Raw genomic sequence first — 24910 nt, forward strand, 5'->3', positions numbered from 1 at the left:
TTTGTACAGCGGGACCACCTTATTTTGTCATGTATTTTTTATTCATTCTGGAGCTTTATTAGATAAACTGCCCATTTCAATCACAACTCTGGTCTGGTCTTATTGTCAGTGTTGCATAAATGATTGTATGTGAGCTTGTGAACATACAAAGAAAAAAGAAAGAAACATTCTGTGTCGAAATATCTTGACTAAAAATCAGGCGGAAGACTACACCTGTTGCATTTCCTATTATGCTCAGGCAATTATAACTGAGGGCGGAAGCGACAATGATTCGTTTTCCCCCCAGATAACATTAATTTGTAGAGACGGAAAAGGAACACGCACATTCTGGAACTGATTTGTGTAAATAACTGAGAGGGTGTTTTGTCTGTTTTGTGAAACGGTCCTCACACATTTGCAAAGTTCCACAGTTAGGCAGCTGAATTAAAGCATTACATAATGCATAGTGTAAACTCTAGGCCTACTTCAAGGTCTTATTACTTCAAGATGCATACACGTGCTGTTGTATCTGTTAGTGCTTGCCGGACACCAGTGCTGATTAAAATGGCTTAGATTGTTACTAATTTGAAACTACAGTATGTCCTTTTACGCGTTGTGGCAACTGAATTTTGTTGGTACCGATGATTTATACAAAGACTTTTATCACAGGTTTCTTCCATATCAAACATTTATACTTACCTTCAAGTTCGAGTTTACCTTTACTTTCACGAGGAGAGTCTGTGTGTGTGTGTGTGTGTGTGTGTGTGTGTGTGTGTGTGTGTGTGTGTGTGTGTGTGTGTGCGCGTGCGTGTGTGCACGCTTAAATATTCTTGATTTTTGAACATAAGCAGTTTATCTGTCATGGAGTTGTGTGTGTTTTCATGTCTGCGTGTTCTTTTCCCCCTCCTTCCTCCTCTCGGCAGTCCGGCTTCAGTCATTTTATTCCTCCCCTCAAAGCAGACAGCAGCATTGTGTTAATGTTCAGAACTTTGCCAGGTTTTTTGTTTGTTTGTTGTGCTTCTTTAATTTAGGTTTGTTGTTTGTTTAAAACACTCAAACATACGCACACATCCACACGCACACTTTTACTTTTTAAGTTATAATAAGTATTGCATTCAGCCACGGTTTTTTTTCTCAGTTGATATTCTGATTTTTGCCATTTTTTTGTGTAATTTGTTTTTGTTGTGCTTGTTTGATGTAGGTTTGGTGTTGTTTGTCGTTGTTTGTTTAACACACACTCAAACACACACTAACCAGACACACACACACACACACACCACCACCACCACCACCACAAGAATAGGTTTACACTCACTTTTTCCTCCACGTTTTAATTTTGGCAATATCATTAACCCAGGATTGCAAAGCAGGGATCATTTGTCAATTTCATAACAACGTACATACAATTTCAGCTGGTCACTTCAATAAAATGTGCATCATCACAGGTTTCTGCTGGAATGACAGTGTCTTATCTGTCAACACAAAATACACACACACAAAATGAGTGTGATGCTGTATGCCTCCTAACAGATCCTAACTTCACCCTCCAAACCTCCCTGCAGATGTATGTTCTGTGCACAAAAATAACCTTTTAAAATATACAAAATGCAGACAACATTTCTACATTTGTAGTTGTGCTGCAGACCTGTTTACCCCCATAAGTGTTTTGGAGTAATGCTCAGCCCCAAAAATAGTAATCCTGGTACAAAAATAGTAATCATCCAGCATTCGTCGCCAATTACAACGCACATGACAACTGTGTCTGCGAAACGCAATCATGCACATATATCAGGCATGGGAATTGAAAATTGTATAAAAGGCGGAAAATTTATAACTGAAGACGCGAAGCATCAAGTCGACGGCGCGAAGCGCCTAGCCTTACTAGGGGGGTCCGGGGGCATGCCCCCCCGGAAAAAAATTTCTCCAAAGAACCCAGATGGTGCAATCTGGTGTCATCTGAGCTCCAAGTTTGCCATTAAATTCTGTTTTTAGAATCAGATTTTTTAGTACAAAAATGTACCAATTTTTGCTTTTTTGAAGAAAAAAAATATATACATGTATTATATGGTTTAAATTTGTAAAAAAATTGATCTTCTTGAGACAAACAGGAAAATGTAACTTGTAACACAATCTGTGCAATCTGGTTTACTTTCAAGACATAAAAGTTCAATAACTGAGGCGGGCGGTAGCAGTGCGTGAACAAAGTACGGACAGTTTTCGCGGGCTTTTGCGCAAAGGCCAAAGTAACCGGTGCTTTTTTTGTGTGCCTCCCCCCTTTATTTTTTCGGCGGACACTTTTGCATTTTCGGCGGAACAAAAAAAAAATTCGGCGGAAATCCGCCGTTCGGCGGACAATTCCCATGCCTGATATATCCATCATTCACAAACAAAACACATCAGTCAGTTTTTGTAGTCATCATAATGTCAAAGAAGATTACATCAAAAGCACATGCATCACTGATTCTTTTTCTTTTGCTCGTAGTAGGCCTTTTTCAGTGTGTCAAGCGCTTCTCTACTGTACTTGCGCTTGCTGAAGGTACTGAACTTGTCAAATTCAGGTGCACGGAGCCCCTGGGGCTTTTAGTCATACCTCAGGCAGCTATCTATTAGAAGAACTACCAAGTTTCATTGACTTGCACCCAAAGAGTCAAGAACTGCGATTTTTTTACGAATCAATTTCGTACTCGGACCCGGCTGGTCTTGACCTATTTTTGGATCTAAATTTAGATCAGGTAGATCACCACATCATGCACAAAAAGACACGTCACTAGCAAACTATGTCAGACATCATCATGAGTTTGTATAAAACAAAATGGAGGCCGGAATCACTCAGTTGAATCGAACTCCGACCAAACACCACGTAATAACTAGGTTAATTTATGCACTCGCGTGAACAAGAAACTGTCGAGCTTCACAGATGTCGTCGTTGGGTAGTTTTACTACCATAGGAGGATTTTTGAACTGTAAATGCACTCAGCTGCAACAAAAACGCAAAACGAAGGCTGTAAGCTGCACTGTGCCTTTAAGTAGCTCAACACAATGATCGCAGCCCAGGGTGCTAACACAGTTTGGAAGGTCAAGGTTTTATAGTATGCTTCACTAACGGGATCTTATAAAAAAAGCTAAAACATTTACCACTGAAGAAAAACCATCTCTGAACAATTCAAAATTGTCACACTACTAGTTTTACATTTTAAGGATCTTGCCTAGTGCACATCTTTTTATTATGAAACATTTGTATTGTAAACAAAAGAAAACACAATGTCTTGTGATCTGTAAATGTTCTTAATACAGGGAACTTTATACATTGTTCAAGTGAAGTACTGTACAGCCTATTTAGCTTGTTCATTTTCTCCCTATAATCTGCTACAATTCAATAAACTGCTGTAAACTTGTGTGCCCTTAAAGTAGATTTATGTCCTTCTGTGTGGGCACCTTCTTCTTCTTCTTCCTCTTCAGTGTTCAGTGTTTGCATTTGGATGTGTGCTCTCTGGCCAAGTCTTGTTGCACAGGGGTACGGGTGGCAAGAAAAGGCCACCCTCTCAGAACGTGTTGCAGAGTCTGTTCTTCCTACCCTAGCCACAGTCGCACGCTGTAGGTGCAAAACCTATCCTTTTGATGTGTACCTTCAGACAGCAGTGTTCTGTGCAAAGGCGAAAGATGGCTGTCTGTTCTGCGTGAGTAAGATGGGGCTATGGTCTTGAATGAGCTGGTAGCTGTCTGTCTTTAAAAAAAAAAAAAAATAGACATCAAAGAAGCTGCAGCACCAGCCAAGTGTTGACTGTTTTCTTTATGCGTAACCTGGTCCTGGCAGTAGCTGTTGTCCATCTGTAAACAAGCAAGATCATTATTATAATATATTGATGGTGTATTTGTTTTACCCAAAAGACGATTAAAATAACATTTAATTTTTGTTTTAGTTATGTGGCATACATGCAGTGGAACGATCATATCTTGTGATATCTTCCCTCTGAGAAAAAAACTACTATTCAAAATGTACTTTTACATACTTTTTTGTTAACTTAGGCTTTTGAAGATCCACATCCAATCCTGCCACAATGTAGGCACAATCATAGGCTAAAATTGTCAGGGTTATTTACCATCGAACTGTCCTCAACATTCTATGCTGACACACACACATGCACACACACACTGGCACAGACACATAACTTGACTTCACTTAGGAAGGTTATGTGATGCTTAAATCATTTGTCTTGCCACTAGTTCATCACAAGTAACCACTGTGTTTATTGCTGGTATGTGCTTAAATGGAGGGATAGTCTTATCCCATGGTAAAACATTTTTTTTTTAAAAAGCCTGGCAGGTGATGTGAGATGTGAGCCAAATTGTGTTCACGAAAAGCAGCCGGCCTTTAATAACACAAAGCTGCCTCTGTACACAATTCTGCTTTTACACATGCTATCCCTTAACTTGGATTCATACCAAAAATCAAGCCTGGTTTCATAGGAAACAGTCAGAATGTTGATTCAGCATTTAGAATGATAATCTTATTTCATGTACACGCCTTGGCAAATCTGACAATTAAGTAAGCAGAAGTTTTCTTCACGGGACGGATTTGCTCATTTTATTATGTAGCAATGCACTTCACTTGGTCACATACACCCCCCACCCCCCCTCTGTGCACAGTGATAGTTTTAAACAAGGAATTCTGTAAACACAGGGGTGGTCAAATACACCCCCCCCTTCCCTCTGTGCACAGTGATAGTTTTAAACAAGGAATTCTGTAAACACAGGGGTGGTCAAATACACCCCCCCCCTTCCCTCTGTGCACAGTGATTGTTTTAAACAAGGAATTCTGTAAACACAGGGGTGGTCAAATACACCCCCCCCCCCCCCCCTTCCCTCTGTGCACAGTGATAGTTTTAAACAAGGAATTCTGTAAACACAGGGGTGGTCAAATACACCCCCCCTTCCCTCTGTGCACAGTGATAGTTTCAAACAAGGAATTCTGTAAACACAGGGGTGGTCAAATACACCCCCCCCCCCCTTCCCTCTGTGCACAGTGATAGTTTTAAACAAGGAATTCTGTAAACACAGGGGTGGTCAAATACACCCCCCCCCCCTTTCCCTCTGTGCACAGTGATAGTTTTAAACAAGGAATTCTGTAAACACAGGGGTGGTCAAATACACCCCCCCCCCCTTCCCTCTGTGCACAGTGATAGTTTTAAACAAGGAATTCTGCTGTAAACACAGGGGTGGTCAAATCCACCCCCCCCCCCCTTCTCTCTGTGCACAGTGATAGTTTTAAACAAGGAATTCTGTAAACACAGGGGTGGTCAAATACACCCCCCCCCTTCCCTCTGTGAACAGTGATAGTTTTAAACAAGGAATTCTGTAAACACAGGGGTGGTCAAATACACCCCCCCCCTTCCCTCTGTGCACAGTGATAGTTTTAAACAAGGAATTCTGTAAACACAGGGGTGGTCAAATACACCCCCCCTTCCCTCTGTGCACAGTGATAGTTTTAAACAAGGAATTCTGTAAACACAGGGGTGGTCAAATACACCCCCCCCCCCTTCCCTCTGTGAACAGTGATAGTTTTAAACAAGGAATTCTGTAAACACAGGGGTGGTCAAATACACCCCCCCCCCCTTCCCTCTGTGCACAGTGATAGTTTTAAACAAGGAATTCTGTAAACACAGGGGTGGTCAAATACACCCCCCCCCTTCCCTCTGTGCACAGTGATAGTTTTAAACAAGGAATTCTGTAAACACAGGGGTGGTCAAATACACCCCCCCCCCCCCTCCTTCCCTCTGTGCATAGTGATAGTTTTAAACAAGGAATTCTGTAAACGCAGGGGTGGTCAAATACACCCCCCCCCCTTCCCTCTGTGCACAGTGATAGTTTTAAACAAGGAATTCTGTAAACACAGGGGTGGGACTCTCTTGTGATGAAAAAGGAGGAAATCCCTTTTTTTCCAGGGGGTTCGGGGGCATGTTACCCCAAATTTTGGTTAAATGGTACATTAAAATCTGTGCAATCTGACAAAAAAGACATTCTCCACACTCCCCAACCTCCCCCCCCCCCCCCCCCCCTCAAAATTACTATTAGTTATCAGGAGTTTTCAGTCAGCACAATTTAACTCTCAAGCCTCCAGTGTTCTGTTTCATCTCCACGTCACTCCAAATCATTCAGTCAACAAGTCATAGATATTGTAATGAAATGTGACGCGGAAAAATAGATTACTCCAGCAGAATTCGTAAGTTGTGTCCGCGGAAATCCGCGGAAAAGTCCCACCCCTGAAACAGCACTGCATGGTGCCTTTTCCAGAAATAAATTCATCAAAAAATGTCAACTCACAACAGCAAGAGTCAGTGTGTCGATTGTTCATATGTGACAAAGTTGAGGGATGAGCTTATCCTATCTTAAAGCCTGGCCAGAACTGAGACGGTGACGAGAAGTAGTGTGCCTATAATGACACAATGCTTTCTTCGTAACCAATTAGATTCAACATCTCAGATCTGGTCAGGCCTATACAAATGCCATCTCTCAACTTGGTCCATACAAAAATCATGAACCTGGCTTAATTCTGTACAGAGTGGGAATTTGTTTTTCTCTTTTTCGAAATCCAAAATAAGCAAAATCAGGTCTTAAAATCAATCAATCAATATGAGGTTTATATCGCGCGTATTCCGTGGGTACAGTTCTAAGAGCAGGGATTTATTTTATCTTTTTATTTTATGCAATTTATATCGTGCACATATTCAAGGCGCAGGGATTTATTTATGCCGTGTGAGATGGATTTTTTTTTACACAATACATCACGCATTCACATCGGCCAGAAGATCGCAGCCATTTCAGCGCATATCCTACTTTTCACGGCCTATTATTCCAAGTCACACGGGTATTTTGGTGGACATTTTTATCTATGCCTATACAATTTTGCCAGGAAAGACCCTTTTGTCAATCGTGAGATCTTTAACGTGCACACCCCAATGTAGTGTACATGAAGGGACCTCGGTTTTTCGTCTCATCCGAAAGACTAGCACTTGAACCCACCACCTAGGTTAGGGAAGGTGGGAGAAAATTGCTAACGCCCTGACCCAGGGTCGAACTCGCAACCTCTCGCTTCCGAGCGCAATTGCGTTACCACTCGGCCACCCAGTCCAAGTCCAAATGGAGCAAGTCTTAAAATGGGAGTGAATTTACAGATGTTATGAACAAGAAGTCTGCGAAAACAGGGTCATTAATAGGAAGGAGTCTTAGATTGGGGTGTCTTAAAAGGGGCAGGGGTGGAGGCCACTGTAATGACCATGAAATAATCAAAATAATACTATCAGTCATCTTATTCTCTACCAAATTTCTAGAGGTCAAGACAATGATACAGATTATTTACTTGTGTCACTGTTAGTGTCATTCTATGAATAACAGACCGATAGAAAGAGAGCTCTGTGTCTTGTACCTGGGTTCGTGCTCAGTTGCTTGAAAATTGACTTGTCAGAGGTTCTTCTTCAGCCTTACACCAGCCTACAGCGGTAGCTTCTACTTCACCAAACTTTGTTCTGAAACAAAACAAATAAAACACATCTTCAGGGTCAAGCATATGTATCAAATCATGATCACACAATTAAACCTTCTTCTTTGGTCAGTACTATTGAAGATTTGTTAATTGTTTCTTGTTCACAAAAGCACTAATCAAAAAATTGCTCCAGGGGCTTGCAACGCAGTACAATATATTACCTTACTGGGAGAATGCAAGTTTCCAGTACAAAGGACTTAACATTTCTTACATACTGCTTGACTAAAATCTTTACAAACATTGACTATATTCTATACAAGAAACACTTAACAAGGGTAAAAGGAGAAACAGAATCCGTTAGTCGCCTCTTACGACATGCTGGGGGGCATCGGGTAAATTCTTCCCCCTAACCCGCGGGGGGTTGTACAAGATAATGAAATAGAGTGAATTTTGAAGTGCATTCATAATTAAAGCCCAATCATGTGGTTTAACCTACCTAGTCTTGAAAAGCCTGTCCGAGGAAACAGATCAAGCACCCTTCCGCAGACCTTCCTGACGGAAGAGTCTTGGTTGTAACCGCTCACTTTCTAAAGTAGTCCATAAGCAGTTCCATGTGCCTATGTTATCACTGTAACCAGCTCCTTTGTGTACCTGTGATCTGGATGAGCTGCAACACATAAAACTTTCATATGAACACTATGTCAAGTATACCAGTTAGCATCCATCAAACACTGACTGACTGAGGAGCATCACAAGATCTGTTCTAAGGAGGTAACAACTATTGTCACAAAGTGTTTATGATACAGCTGCAGGCACATGGCACTGAGTGGTCAATTGGTGAGGGGGGGGGGGGGGCAGAAGTTCTGCTCAGTCTTGTCTGCTGATACTACACTTTGTGGTGGTGTAAGGCAGGGAATCACACCCCAACCACTGGCCCCGCCCACCTGGTGTCGAGTGCCTGTGGATACATCAGTCCCAGTCATGGCTGGCCCCCGGTTGACAACTGCCATGTACGTCATGTACGGGTACATTTACTTTGCAGTACAGATTAGTTTTCAATAGCAATGACATCATGGACGCACACCTGCCCAACGCAGACAAGGACAGCAAAATCAGGGACCAAACGTGATAAAGAGTAACTAATCGTCACAAACATCAAAATGCTTTGCATTTCTTGACCAGATAACAATCATTTCTGGGCAATTGAAGATTATTATTCCACCTACAGGCTATCACCCCCATGGCTGTTACTTGTAACACATTTCATTTCTTAAAATATGTTTTGTAAAGTAATACTGTAGTTAATAGATTTCTCTGAAAGGCACATTCCTTCTCATGAAAACAATTTGGCTCACCGTCTAAGATCTGGTCAGGCTTTAAAATGGGATAAGACATGATCTCTTAACTTGTTCACATACCCACAATGAACGGTCTGGTTGCTCTCTGCGCCAAGTGCGATTGTGTTATGAATAAATGCTGTAAAAGCTACAACTGTACTAGCTCATTTAAAAAAAAAATCACAAAATGTCATTTCACCACAGCAAGCAAACAGTGTGTTTATTTCTGGTATAGAACAGACACACACACACACACATACACCAAAGCAACACAAAAGCCCAAAACATGCCTACCATCTAAATGAGGAATCCAGTTCCAACTGTCTTCTGCCAATATAACACTGCCAGAGACACCATGGTGTAGAAAGTCAGTTTAAAGAGAGACTACCTGAAAGAAAAATGATACAATAATAATAAAACACCCAGTGCAATAGACATACTTGCTCGTTAAAGGCTTACTTTACCATGTAAAAACATTTTGCTTCACAGTCTCAGATCTTGTCAGGCTTTTACTTGGGATAAGATCATCCCTCTACTTGGACGAATAGCAACATAGATCAGCTTGAATGCTCTCTGTGCAGAGTGGTTTTTGTTTGTTTGTTAAAGAATTAGTTTTGTTAACAACACTTGGTACCTTTTTGTGAAAATATTTCATCACACATTTTAACTCACCACAGCAAGCAGTCACTGAATATATAATTTTTTGTATGTGGCCAAGATGAGGGATTCCATGTTAAAGCATAGCCACATTATACTGTAGTGACAAGGCAAGTGGGCCTTTAAATTGTAAACTGATATATTGTGCATTTTGACTTCTTCATAAATTATAACCCTGATGCAGGCAGTCATCAGTACATGTAGTGGTTTAGTCCCTTGAATGAGAAAAGAATGACTTTGCAAGAAAGAAACTTGGAGTCAAAGTCAAAATACCCTTTAAATTAAAAACTATAGATTCCACAGGGTTTGAAGTTAGAAAGCTCTGAAAATAACTCTGCTATTTGAAATTGACTAATAGTATTAACTTATACCGCCATACATGATACACATGTACAGACAAATGAACTAAGGCTTGTGAAGATCCATAATCCTGCTACACAAAGACACAATCATTCAGAGGTTGAAATTGCCAGGGTCATTTTCCATCCCCATGTAGCCTGGATTTAATTACTGGCATGTTTTTCAGTTAAAGAGATGTGTCACTCAGAATGACAGGAGATGGTTCACTCAATGCAGAGCATAATATAACATTGATTTCTTCATGCCATCTGATTTGCAGTTGAATTCACAGGGCGAGAAAAATTCTAGACTGTCCTCAACATTCTATGCTGACTGTAAATTGTAATTATATAATACATCCACCCTAGCTAACTGGTACACTAATCACTTGCTCTGGCTTACTTCTTTTTCCAACATAATAAATCTGTTATTTGTACTTTAGCCTTTTGTGGTAAAATATTCTCATTACCACCAGTTGCACTCACAAGCTATTGCACTAGTGTATTTTGGAAATGATCAAAGGACTTACTTGTGTTCTACAACAGCACCATGTCAGTGTTGCGGGAAGAATGAGGCAGGGCTTGGTAATAACTGAGACCTGCAAGTAAACAGAACATATTTAGAATCCCAGCATGTGTTATAATTTGTGTATATTTATATTATAAGGTCTTACATTGCAATAACAAACACACACACACACATGCACACACTCATTCAATGTGCTCTATGTGCTAAGAATAAGAGTGATTGTTTAATGAATTAACGCTGAAGAAGCTACTAGTTGCTTAAACACATTCATAGCAAAATGTCACTTGATCATATCACCACATCAAGCACACTGTATCTTCATTTCTGGTTGTATACATTGTATGCAAGTGGAGGGATGATCTTATTCCATGTAAAATCCTAGCTCAGCTGATCTCTCTCAACTTGGATTCATACCAAAAATCAGGAGCCTGGGTGTTTCTGTTCAGTGGGCATTTCCCTATTTGTTTTATTTGAATGCATTTCTTAAAAAGAACACTTCCTCTGCATAGCCGTCAGGATGTTGGTTCCACCTTTAGGAATGTGTCTTAGTGGACGGACAATCTTATTCCATGTACATGTTCCATTCCTTCGTGCATTATGTGATTCTACTGTATTTTAGTCATAAACAATGACCTTCATTCTAATAAGAAGAGACTATTACCTTTCACCTCGGACGTGTCAACTCATATTTTGCCGCTGAGTCGGTGGACAGTTGCTGGAAACCGAGTCCGTCGTCACACTTCGGGCTTTGGCAACTAAGTTCACTTTGCGGGTCTTTCCCCTTGTAACACCATACTTGTTCGATCACAGTTTCTTTGTTCATCGGCCGAAGCAGGCCCCTCCTTCGCTCCCGTCTCGGCCACAGTTTCCTCAGTGCAGTCGCTGAGTCGGGCATGAGAGCCCGCCCTTGAACGCACTCTCCCCTGTACCGCATAGTTTTAAACCTCCCCACCTTTTTAATCTCCCTGTTTGCCGGAGCTAACCACTATCGGTAACAGTGACTCAACCGCAGGACTCTGAGACGTTCGCAAGAACCCAGTCCTCTTCGGAAGAAGATGATCAAAGATGCATTGCCGACGCCGGCCATGTTGAATTAGTGAAAACCGAAACGTGGAAGCGAAACTAACTTATCTTCGGGAATCAATTAGGAAAACTATATGTGTAGTAGGTAGAAAAATGGCATTTAATGAGACAGATAAAACTCGGATCAAATGAGAAAGAAAGAACTATCCAAACTTGCAAGCACAGCCGCGGTAGTCCTAAGTACGTACTGAAGTTCCCGATCCATGTTTTAGTCTAACCAGCGCTGTCTCTAGTCTATAGATGCGCAACAGGATAAGAGATACCCTGAGGTTATAAGTGATACTCCCACATACGTTGCACAAGCATAGTTTAACGTTACCTTATGTACGGTCCAACCGGTGTGCAATGGGTGCTCTCTCTCTCTCTCTCTCTCTCTCTCTCTCTCTCTCTCTCTCTCTCTCTCTCTCTCTCTCTCTCTCTACTTTAAAACTCTGTTCTGTCTGCATGTCTGTCTGTTTTTCTGTCTGGCTGTCTGACAGTAATTTAACTGAACCATACGCTCTTTGACATTTGTTTTTACTTATTTTTAATGGTGTCCAGTCTTTCGCTTCACGTACATGCGATAGGCAAACTAGTCAGTGGCCTTAATATATTAACTTACATTGTGCACTCTTCTTTCATGATTCTGTTCTTGATCTCATGTTGTTTTGTCATAGTTCGCACGAACTCGTTACTGTGATCGCTTTAGCATAATCTCTTGACACTTCATTCATTTTGACAGTTTTGAATAACTCCGCTTTTGATCTCATTTTGTGTCCACATAATTTACTTGCATTGCTATCTTTGACGTGTTGCATTAAACTGGTGACGCTTTCTCATTGAACTGGTGACAGATTGATGTGTGTTGATGAGTGTTTCTGTGCTTCAAATACCTGTTCGTGTGTGTGTGTGTGTGTGTGTGTGTGTGTATGTGTGTGTGTGTAGAGCGATTCAGAGTAAACTACTGGACCGATCTTTATAAACATTTTCATGAGAGTTCCTGGGTATGATATCCCCACACGTGTTTTTTCATTTTTTTTGATACATGTCTTTGATGACGTCATATCCGGCATTTGTAAAAGTTGAGGCGGCACTGTCACACCCTCATTTTTCAATCAAATTGATTGCAATTTTGGCCAAGCAATCTTCGACAAAGGCCGGACTTTGGTATCGCATTTCATCTTGGAGGCTTAAACATTAATTAATGACTTTGGTCATTAAAAATCTGAAAATTGTAATTAAAAATATTTTTTATAAAACGATTCAAAATTACGTTTATCGTATTCTTCATTATTTTCTGATTCCAAAAACATATAAATATGTTATATTCGGATTAAAAACAAGCTCTGAAAATTAAAAATATAAACATTATGATTAAAATTAAATTTCCGAAATCGATTTAAAAACAATTTCATCTTATTCCTTGTCGGTTCCTGATTTCAAAAACATATAGATATGGTATGTTTGGATTAAAAACACGTTCAGAGAGTTAAAAAGAATAGAGATATAGAAAAGCGTGCTATCCTCCTTAGCGCAACCGCTACCGCACTTTTCTGGATTGTTAATTTCACTGCCTTTGCCACGAGCGGTGGACAGACGATGCTACGAGTCTTGCTATGGTCTTGCGGAGAAAATGCAATGTGTTCAGTTTCATTCTGTGAGTTCGACTGAGCTTGACTAAATGTATTTTCGCCTTACGCGACTTGTTTTTACATTTAGTCAAGTTTTGACTAAATGTTTCAACATAGAGGGGGAATCGAAACGAGGGTCGTGGTGTGTGTGTGTGTGTGTGTGTGTGTGTGTGTGTGTGTGTGTGTGTGTGTGTGTGTACCCATGTTTCCACAGGTTTGGTTGCCTAAATCACCATAAGGCAACCATCCACACGTGGATGGCAACCTAAACTCTGGATGGCAACCTAATTGTGTGGATGCTCGCTTCATTTAACACCGTTAAATTGACTTTTTTGACGGAAAGAATGTCATAACAATGTTCAAAATGACATTCTTTCCGTCCTCTATAGGCGACGAAATAGGTCAAATTTTGTGCATTTTTTAGTGCAAAATTCTTCGATGCCGGAGCGAGTACTGCACCCAGTGCTGTTGTAGTGCAAGTGCACTAGAAAGGCACTACACCCAGTGCCGCCTCTTAGGTAACCATCCACACTTTAGGTATGTGTGTGTGTGTGTGCGTGTAGAGCGATTCAGACCAAACTACTGGACCGATATTTATGAAATTTTACATGAGAGTTCCTGGGAATGATATCCCCGGACGTTTTTTCTTTTTTTCGATAAATACCTTTGATGACGTCATATCCGGCTTTTTGTAAAAGTTGAGGCGGCACTGTCACACCCTCATTTTTCAATCAAATTGATTGAAATTTTGGCCAAGCAATCTTCGACGAAGGCCGGACTTTGGTATTGCATTTCAGCTTGGTGGCTTAAAAATTAATTAATGACTTTCATCATTAAAAATCTGAAAATTGTAAAAAAAAATTTTTTTATAAAACGATCCAAATTTACGTTTATCTTATTTTTCATTATTTTCTGATTCCAAAAACATATAAATATGTTATATTTGGATTAAAAACAAGCTCTGAAAATTAAAAATATTAAAATTATGATCAAAATTAAATTTTCGAAATCAATTTGAAAACACTTTCATCTTATTCCTTGTCGGTTCCTGATTCCAAAAACATATAGATATGATATGTTTGGATTAAAAACACGCTCAGAAAGTTAAAACGAAGAGAGGTACAGAAAAGCGTGCTATCCTTCTCAGCGCAACTACTACCCCGCTCTTCTTGTCAATTTCACTGGCTTTGCCATGAGCGGTGGACTGACGATGCTACGAGTATACGGTCTTGCTGAAAAATTGAATTGGTTTATACGATTCGAGTTTTACGCCCTCACGGCTTTTTGATGTTTGCGTGTTTAGGTGGTATCAGCCATCTGCACTTATGGTAGAATGACCAAGATCTTTAACGTGCCGTTGTGGTGACCGTCTCTGGGTCTGCACATAAAGTTGACCCGTGTCCGTCCCGGCCCGGATTCGAACCAGCGACCTCTCGATCACAAGTCCAGTGCTCTACCACCTGAGCTACCAAGGCCCCCGGAGATTTTTCCGATCTCCCATGTCAACTTATATGCAGAACTGCTTGTGCCATATCCCCCTTCGTGTGTACACGCAAGCACAAGACCAAGTGCGCACGGAAAAGATCCTGTAATCCATGTCAGAGTTTGGTGGGTTATAGAAACACGAATATACCCATCATGCTTCCCCTGAAAGCGGCGTATGGCCGGTCATACACGTAAAAACCCACTTGTGTAAAGACATGAGTGAACGTGGGAGTTTCAGCCCATGAACGAAGAAGAAGAAGAAGAAGAAGAGAAGAAGAAGAAGAAGAAGAAGAAGAAGAAGAAGGTTGGCTGGAAGGTTGGTTGGTGTAGTGGTTGGTTGGAAGGTTGGTTGGTTGGAAGGTTGGTTGGTGTAGTGGTTGGTTGGAAGGTTGGTTGGTGTAGTGGTTGGTTGGAAGGTTGGTTGGTTGCCTTCTGTTTCTTTTTGCTGCTGTTGCTTTAAAACAAAATAAATCTGTTTTGTCGTCCAGGCGAAAAGCCCACAAAACAACAACATTAAAATGATGCGAATTGTGATGGCTGTTGCAAAATAAAGGGTCGTATTACGAAGCATTTCATGTTGGCTTATGCCTGAAAATAATGGATACAAAATTTACATCAGATAGCACGAACATTTCAAGCATTGGATTCAATGACTTAACTGTGTGAGCCTTTACATACAGGGTTGACGAAAGCCGACGGTTAAGTACATTATTTTTTTGTATCAATGAAATCTCAAATTTTTCAGGGTCAAATAAATGTAAGACGTACTTGCAATGTTATGAAATTATTATAAGGAGATACAAAATGTGACAGTATTTATAACGTCCTTCAATAGCACTTTGCACTTTCTCAGGTTGTTTTTTTTAACAAAAGGAAACATATACACTAGAACATTTCTCAAAAGAATTCACAGGTAACACAAGATATAAAATGTTACCAGTTTTAATACATTTGCAAGAATAAGTGCGTCAGCGACTGAAAAAAATCGTGTTGAAGGAGGATTGGGGGTGGGGGTTTAGGGGTGAGAGGGAAGGAGTTGAGGAGAGGGAAGGGGATGGAAGCAGCGTAGGTCGCACTGACACTACTGTGCCAGACCAAGAATTCTTAATTCATCCGAGAAAAATCTGAGAAACAAGAGGCGTAAGCGCTCTAAATGCATACCGTGTTACGAAATGTGAAACAAGAGACGTAGCGCTCTAAATGCATACCGTGTTAAGAAATGTGAAACAAGAGGTGTAAGCGCTCTAAATGCATACCGTGTTAAAATGTGAAACAAGAGGCGTAAGCGCTCTAAATGCATACCGTGTTACGAAATGTGAAACAAGAGGCGTAAGCGCTCTAAATGCATACCGTGTTAAGAAATGTGAAACAAGAGGCGTAAGCGCTCTAAATGCATACCGTGTTACGAAATGTGAAACAAGAGACGTAAGCGCTCTAAATGCATACCGTGTTACGAAATGTGAAACAAGAGGCGTAAGCGCTGTAAATGCATACCGTGTTCGAAATGTGAAACAAGAGTAAATAAGAGTAATGCGGAACCGATCTCCTGGCACCTGAGAGAATAACAAACATTGAAATGAACGAGCAGCTTTCATCCTAACAAAAATGGATACTCATCCGAGGAACATATTCTTTTGTCCCACTTTCTATGAAACAAGACCTTTTTTTTAAGAAGCCGGACCAGAACAACATGTTTTCGTCAAGTGTTTCTATTCTGCAAAAAGATCTATGTCATATGATACAATATATAATTATTGTCCTGCAAAAAAATAAATCCAACTTTAATTGATACTGTCGGTATTTGACATTTGTGAGGTCACACGACACGAAACACCAACTATATGATCTATTCTTTGCTCCAGATTCCAACACCTGTTGTAGCATGGACGCAACGACGTAGACTTTAATGTTTGCAGAAAAGACAGACAGAGACAGAGACAGAGACAGAGACAGAGACAGAGACAGAGACAGAGACAGACAGAGACAGAGACATAAAGAAAGAGAACTCACTCTTGTATGTTTTATTCCAATTATATTTGTCAGGGAAAACTTTGATAACCTAAGTAATACATCGGATTTTAAGCTTCCAAGTTGAACTCCAATCCCATAGTCCGGATCGGGTTAAAATTTGTTAACAAACATTTTAATGAATTTTATTGAAACAAATGAAGTCGCTATCAGCAGTATACTAGAACCCACATGCACATGAAATCTGAAAAGTTCATAAGTGCTGAAACAAATAAAATAGAAATAACAAACACTTTCATAAAATCAAAAATAAAACTGCCGGAGTAGGTTACAGACCTTGCACTGGAAACAGTATACTATACTGTTTCCCACTCAAAATATATGTTTCTTCTGCACTAAGAATCGCAGTCGCTTATTTACAATCTAACAAACACAAATTCTATACACAGAAAAACAAATCGCGTAGAGCGATATCAAAACATTTAGTCAATAAGACGGCCTGAAACTATAAGACTAACATTAAAAACCGAGACTACAAGTAGTTAGGCTTGGCTAGCCGAAGACCGAGCAAGGTTACGCTCGTCTATGCGAAGCATACAAACGCAGTACCTATTTTCTTGAACTGTAAGCACAGAGTAAACCTAACATTGTCAATATCGTTTTGGATTAAGCACTTGATACGGAATACAATGCAATGTTTTTTTAGTCTGTAAGTAAAAATTAGATATTTTAAACTTTATCAATGAACAAACTGATTAATTGTTAACCCTCCAAGCTGAAATTCAATCCCATAGTCTGCACTGAGTGAAAGAATGTTTTACCGAAATTCCTATCAATTAATTTTATTTGAGAAATGAGAATGTAACAGTGTCGCCTCAACTTTTGAAGTATGACGGATATGACGTCATCAAAAACATTCATAGAAACAATTGAGGACAAATTGTCGGGGTATGATCTGGGAAAACTCACATGTAAAGTTGTATTAACATTTCGGGTACTTTTTCAAGGAATCGTGCACGCACGCACACACACAAAAAAACCCACACACACACACACACACGCACGCACGCACGCACCTACGCACGCACGCACGCACACACTCACAAACACACACACACACACACACACACACACACACGCACGCGCGCACACACACACACACACACACACAAATAAAATAAAAACTTAATGTTTGTAGTGATGCCATGGCGCATAACTTTGTGTATATAGTGATGCCATAAGTATGTGTAGTGATGCCAGAAGTGTGTGTAGTGATGCCATAAGTGTGTGTTGTGATGCCATGGTTGTGTATATTGATGCCATATATATGTGTGTAGTGATACAATTATTTTGGGTAGTTATGCCGTAAGTGTGTATTCTGATGCCAAGATATGTTGACGAAAAAATAAGACTGAAGAAGGGACCCATTAAAAAAAAAGACAGTCGAAAATCCTCAACAATCTTTCACACCCGGAGCACAATAAACTAACTCACAAGAACGAACAACTTTTTTCTTTGTTTATTTAGTCTCGTCTGCTGACGTTGATCCCCATATAAACAAAACAAGACACCACACAATATCAAATGTTCAACAAGGATTATCGGACATACAGAATATAGAAGAGGCAAACAACCATTGATTGTCTAAAAAGCTAAGAACAATATTTATCCTACATACGTGAGAGAGAAACCCGTGAGATAATGATCGTTTAAATCACACGTGTGTATATCATGTAAATGAGGTCATGTCAAGCAAGTCTGGCAGGGACCTGTTTTTCCACTGCTTACGATGCCAAAGTCACCGAGACAAACGTCATAATAGAAACAAAAATTGCGCTCGCTAATAACCCTCGATGAATCTTTAGAACTAACACGTCACGCCACACTTTCAGAGTAACGTTTCTTTGCTTTGACGTAATAGATTGCACAAGGCTTTAGAAGAGATCGAGGTTCGAAAACAAGCGTCTTCAATTTAGCTGCCTCTACTGCAAGACATTTAGTATTCTCTATATACACATATATACGCACGCACGCACGCACGCACGCGGCATGCACGCACACAGACACACAGACACACAGACACACAGACACACACACACGCACGCGTGCACACACATAAACACACAAACGGAATTCAACATTACATTTCTTGAGCCGCTTATGAAGGGACTGAAACACGTCTAGGCCAGATAGCGTTCCCACCATCGACACTTCTGCAACAATCAGTTCTGTGTAGAGTCGCCTTTCACCTTGAGTTTTAAAACAACACACATTGTACACATCCATTTTAAACATAGTATATACATGCACAGACATAAGCAGTTCTAATTTAGGAGTCTTCTCTACTAAAAAACGACAAGGAAAACTTTGCAAAAGTCGTGCAAGGGAAGTAACCCATTTCTAAGACAGTAGCGCGAATGGGATGGTTTACCTCCCTTGCATAACAACAAATATTGCAATGAAGTTAATTTTGACATGGGAATTTAAATAATGCCACTGTGTTTCTCTTGAACGCCAAAAGGAAGCTGTGACCCCCCCTCCCCCCCAGGTACCCCTATTCCACCCGTACCACTCATTAGTTCTGTTCATGGGAAAACAAGGCATGAATTTGTGTCTTTGCATTGTCCTGGCAAAATTACAAATTTGTTCACGTCATTCTTTCCCTTTTTACATTTAGTCAAGTTTTGACTAAATGTGTTAACATAGAGGGGGGAATTGAGACGAAGGTCGTGGTGTATGTGTGTGTGTGTGTGTGTGTGTGTGTGTGTGTGTGTGTGTGTGTGTGTGTGTGTGTGTGTGTGTCTGTGCGTGTGTGTGTGTAGAGCGATTCAGACTAAACTACTGGGCCGATCTTCATAAAACTTTACATGAGAGTTCCTGGGTATGATATCCCCGGACGATTTTTTTTACATTTAGTCAAGTTTTGACTAAATGTTTTAACATAGAGGGGGAATCGAGACGAGGGTCGTGGTGTGTGTGTGTGTGTGTGTGTGTGTGTGTGTGTGTGTGTGTGTGTGTGTGTGTGTGTGTGTGTGTGTGTGTGTGTGTGTGTGTAGAGCGATTCAGAGTAAACTACTGGACCGATCCTTATGGTATTTGACATGAGAGTTCCTGGGAATGATATCCCCGGACGTTTTTTTCATTTTTTTTTTATAAATACCTTTGATGACGTCATATCCGGCTTTTTGTAAAAGTTGAGGCGGCACTGTCACACCCTCATTTTTCAATTAAATTGATTGAAATTTTGGCCAAGCAATCATCGACGAAGGCCGGACTTTGGTATTGCATTTCAGCTTGGAAGCTTAACAATTAATTAATGACTTTGGTCATTAAAAATCTGAAAATTGTAATTCAAAATATTTTGTTATAAAATGATCCAAAATTACGTTCATCTTTTTTAACATCATTTTCTGATTCCAAAAACATATAAATATGTTATATTCGGGTTAAAAACAAGCTCTGAAAATTAAAAATATCAAAATTATGATCAAAATTAATTTTTTGAAATCGATTTAAAAACATTTTCATCTTATTCTTTGTCGGTTCCTGATTCCAAAAACATATAGATATGATATTTTTGGATAAAAAAAACCACGCTCAGAAAGTTAAAACAAAGAGAGGTACAGAAAAGCGTGCTATGCAGCACAGCGAAACCACTACCGCGCTAAACAGGCTCGTCAGTTTCACTTTGTTTTGCACAAGCGGCGGACTACGGTCATTGTGAAAAAATGCAGTGCGTTCAGTTTCATTCTGTGAGTTCCACAGCTTGACTAAATGTAGTAATTTCGCCTCACGCGACTTGTTCTTTTCTATACTTGTTTATATTCATTTTAATTCTTATTCTTCTTGTTTCTGTTCAAAATATAATTTTCATTTCAAAACGGAGAAGTCAATGAGACAAACTTGCGAGTGTTTAAGTGACGGTGACAATAAATACAATACTACAGTTGTTGGTTATTCTCCTGAGCTGTATACTAGTGGAAACCATGTTACGAAGGTCTTTATATTATAACCATTTATATTATAAGATATTTTAACCATAGAGATCGATTTCATTAATAAATACTGGTTCCAAAGAAACAATTAGAAATAAATGCACGTTTTGATTGTCCAGTTTTGATACGTTCAGCAAATTACAAGCATATCAACGTACATCACTCGCGTAACTTGGAAACCAGAGGATGTGACATGGGTTTAAATATTTACATAAAAAAAGGAATTCACAAATGCATACTATGTTTTTTCTTGAATGTCTGTATCGTTATCTAACTGGAGTATTAATGAAAAAATACAGAGAATACATTCAATATAGGCCTACGTTATAATCAATTAAAGGATTGATAATGCATGTCTCAAAATGGTACCCAGCTATGAAGAATAACCATAATGCAAGAGGAACAACCGTAATTGTAATCTCGACCACGACCTCAGAGAAGCGCTGGGTCGGATTGGTCAAAGTTAGATTTGCTTTAGATGTCAACCAATCCGAGACGGCGCTTGTTTCCAACCCAGCTAGGAACTTCCTCGTGCGTTGCGCGCCAGGACACATAATGTCAGGGTTCCGTACACACATTAGGACACACCGTGTTGGAGATTTGACTTTTTGAACAGAAATGCACTTTACAAAGAACAAACAAATTGACATCAAGACAGGGAACATCATAATTCGCCGATGAACATACAATAGGCTAATACTGGACACAACCAAATCAACCAGGTAACGTACCTGATCATTCAAAAAACAAATGCACATTTGAACATTTGAGTTAAAGGACAAAACTATCAAAAAGACAATGTTCCATAAGCTCACAACGTAAAAATTAGTAAGAGACAAAGACAGCTAAGGTTGTTGTTATACTACATCTCATCACTACATCTCATCACTACATCTCATCATTACATCTCATGATTTTGACTTTATCACTTTTTTAATTCACGAGAATATGTATATGCGTCACAAAACGCAATCCCTTTGATTTTAAAGCCAGCTGGTGCACTGGGTACACAAAGTTAAGGATGATTTTAAAGCCAGCTGGTGCACTGGGTACACAAAGTTAAGGATGATTTTAAAGCCAGCTGGTGCACTGGGTACACAAAGTTAAGGATGATTTTAAAGCCAGCTGGTGCACTGGGTACACAAAGTTAAGGATGATTTTAAAGCCAGCTGGTGCACTGGGTACACAAAGTTAAGGATAATTTTAAAGCCAGCTGGTGCACTGGGTACACAAAGTTAAGGATGATTTTAAAGCCAGCTAGTGCACTGGGTACACAAAGTTAAGGATAATTTTAAAGCCAGCTGGTGCACTGGGTCCACAAAGTTAAGGATGATTTTAAAGCCAGCTGGTGCACTGGGTACACAAAGTTAAGGATGATTTTAAAGCCAGCTGGTGCACTGGGTACACAAAGTTAAGGATGATTTTAAAGCCAGCTGGTGCACTGGGTACACAAAGTTAAGGATGATTTTAAAGCCAGCTGGTGCACTGGGTACACAAAGTTAAGGATGATTTTAAAGCCAGCTGGTGCACTGGGTACACAAAGTTAAGGATAATTTTAAAGCCAGCTGGTGCACTGGGTACACAAAGTTAAGGATGATTTTAAAGCCAGCTGGTGCACTGGGTACACAAAGTTAAGGATGATTTTAAAGCCAGCTAGTGCACTGGGTACACAAAGTTAAGGATAATTTTAAAGCCAGCTGGTGCACTGGGTCCACAAAGTTAAGGATGATTTTAAAGCCAGCTGGTGCACTGGGTACACAAAGTTAAGGATGATTTTAAAGCCAGCTGGTGCACTGGGTACACAAAGTTAAGGATGATTTTAAAGCCAGCTGGTGCACTGGGTACACAAAGTTAAGGATGATTTTAAAGCCAGCTGGTGCACTGGGTACACAAAGTTAAGGATGATTTTAAAGCCAGCTGGTGCACTGGGTACACAAAGTTAAGGATAATTTTAAAGCCAGCTGGTGCACTGGGTACACAAAGTTAAGGATGATTTTAAAGCCAGCTGGTGCACTGGGTACACAAAGTTAAGGATGATTTTAAAGCCAGCTGGTGCACTGGGTACACAAAGTTAAGGATAATTTTAAAGCCAGCTGGTGCACTGGGTACACAAAGTTAAGGATGATTTTAAAGCCAGCTGGTGCACTGGGTACACAAAGTTAAGGATGATTTTAAAGCCAGCTGGTGCACTGGGTACACAAAGTTAAGGATGATTTTAAAGCCAGCTGGTGCACTGGGTACACAAAGTTAAGGATGATTGTTCAGGGGAACAGTGGAACCCCCCTCCCCCCTCCCCCTCCCAACATCAGGGAAAACCAATTATACAACAATGTTCAAATCAAAAACACGAATCGTAAAGGAAATAAAACATAAGGGAAATTAACCTGGAGAATACTTGCACAGAGGACACATTTTCATTGAACTTAAAATCGCTGAGTACATCTAATTTAGACCTCCATTTTATATGCACTATGCAATAAAGTGTGTCATATTCTGGTGCTATAATTATGTACATGCAGAAAAATAACGTATAACAGCAGTGGAGAAAAACATACACAAATATCTGTATATACAAGTACAATTAATTTAGCAGTATCACATTTATGGGGACTCACACGACAACCGCGTATGTAACCGGGACATTTTAATGACAGAAACAAAATAATATCACAACCATTATATATACTTTGTCAACAATTGCATTTGCTTTTAACCACAACATTTCTCACAGAAATGTTCAGTTTTTTCTTTTCTTTTAGCAACAACTTCATAAGGATAAAAAGTTCCGAAAGAAACAGGTTAACATGCTGCATTCATTGAAATCATACCGAGCTCCGCAACAAACAAAAAAACCCACGAAAAACAACAACAAAACAACAACAATAACAACAGAAGAGCGTAAAAACTAAATAATGGGAAAAAGGCTTTGCTATAGAGGAATAAATAGATAACATAATATTGATACCTCTCCGAAGATTACGACAACAACGGCGACAGCGACGACAATACCAATCTATACACCACCACCATTGGTATCATCAACAAACAACGATAAATCATGATTTACTTTCCCATGTTCCGGGTCATCCTTCTTTCTCACGAAAAATTCGCTCCAAAAACCGCCACTAAGAAGAATGACACATACTCCGTTCAGCTTGTTATAACGTCATTGTTAGAAAAGATGGGGAGACAACAATTACTGTTTTCAATACAAATCTGATTGTTCTTACCAATGACATGCAAAACTTGATGCGTTTTAGCTTTTCTGATGTGTTTGTCGATTTGTACGCGGGAACCTTGCTTTTGTGAATTTGATTTTGGGGGATGTTGTAGGCTCCACTTTATTTATTTATTTATTTATTAAGGAGATTTCTATAGCGCATAACTAAAAGCACTATGCGCTTTACAATATCACTAGGTATAAGCACACGCAAACATACTCTGATTAAATAGAACTTAGCCTAACAAGACATACTAAGAACACTAAACATTTGAGTTCATACAGAAATAGAGAATTAAATTAGATACTGGACAACGATTAAAATAAGCTCAAGGCCTACACCGACTACAATGGAGTATTTCAAATATAAAAATGTAGTTAACTATAAAAGGCAGTGCATAAAACTCCATTAAAAATATTTAATTAGTGAGTTTATTGAAATGCTGGCAGATAAAAAATCATATCACGAGGCAGGCGTGTGCTTCAGGTATTGTAAGCAGACTTGAAAAGGTGGGTTTTAAGGGACTTTTTGAAAGTGGAAGATGTTTTACAGTGACGGATGGGGTGGGGAAGTTGATTCCAGAGAGTGGGAGCGGAAAAGGAGAAAGAACGGTCGCCAGTGGTTTTGGTTTTGGTCCGTGGGATGGAAAGTGTTCTGTTGTCAGTGGATGAGCGAAGCTGTCTGGATGGAGTGTAAGGATGCAAGAGTTCAGAAAGATAGACAGGAAAGTGAGGATCAGTGAAAGAGTTGAAGCAGATGTTGGCGGTTTTGTGTATGATGCGGGAAGATATAGGAAGCCAGTGGAGTTGTTGCATAAGTGGTTGTATGTGGTCGTGTTTCTTTGCCTTGAAGATGAGTCTAGCTGCTGTGTTTTGGACTTTCTGAAGTTTGTCTGTGAAGTGCTGGGGAATGCCGGTGAGTAGAGCGTTGCAGTAGTCAAATTTGGAGAGAATGAGAGAGCAGACAAGAGTTTTGGTGGCGTCAAAGGAAAGAAGATGTCAAATGCTGCTGATTTTTCTGATCTCAGTTTATGCAGATCTACAGATGTTCGTGATGTGCTTGTCCATGGAGAGGGTGTCTGTGAAGGTCACTCCAAGGTTTCTAGCAGAGGCTGAGAGTTTGATGTCAGAGTTGCCTACAGAGATAGAAGAAGGAACAGAAGGAGGGAGAGGCTTGTTTTTAGGGTGGACAAGGAGGACTTCAGTTTTGTCGTCATTTAGTTTTAGTT

The 24910-nt window shown here is 39.9% G+C and overlaps 1 long non-coding RNA gene and 1 other non-coding gene across 2 annotated transcripts; both read right to left on the reverse strand.

The window, feature by feature from the left end:
- Nucleotides 1-1290: 1290 nt before the first annotated feature.
- Nucleotides 1291-11787, reverse strand: LOC138955326 (uncharacterized). Its single transcript, XR_011452192.1, has 6 exons — nt 10982-11787; nt 10322-10390; nt 9091-9184; nt 7956-8126; nt 7403-7502; nt 1291-3807 (listed from the first exon to the last, which is right to left on the reverse strand). It is a non-coding gene; the product is annotated as an uncharacterized lncRNA (long non-coding RNA).
- Nucleotides 11788-14415: 2628 nt separating this feature from the next.
- On the reverse strand, nt 14416-14488 carry Trnat-ugu (transfer RNA threonine (anticodon UGU)). Its single transcript has one exon. It is a non-coding gene; the product is annotated as a tRNA-Thr (tRNA).
- Nucleotides 14489-24910: the final 10422 nt, after the last annotated feature.

The sequence above is a fragment of the Littorina saxatilis genome, unplaced genomic scaffold (assembly GCF_037325665.1).
Source record: "Littorina saxatilis isolate snail1 unplaced genomic scaffold, US_GU_Lsax_2.0 scaffold_740, whole genome shotgun sequence".
NCBI lineage: Eukaryota > Metazoa > Mollusca > Gastropoda > Littorinimorpha > Littorinidae > Littorina > Littorina saxatilis.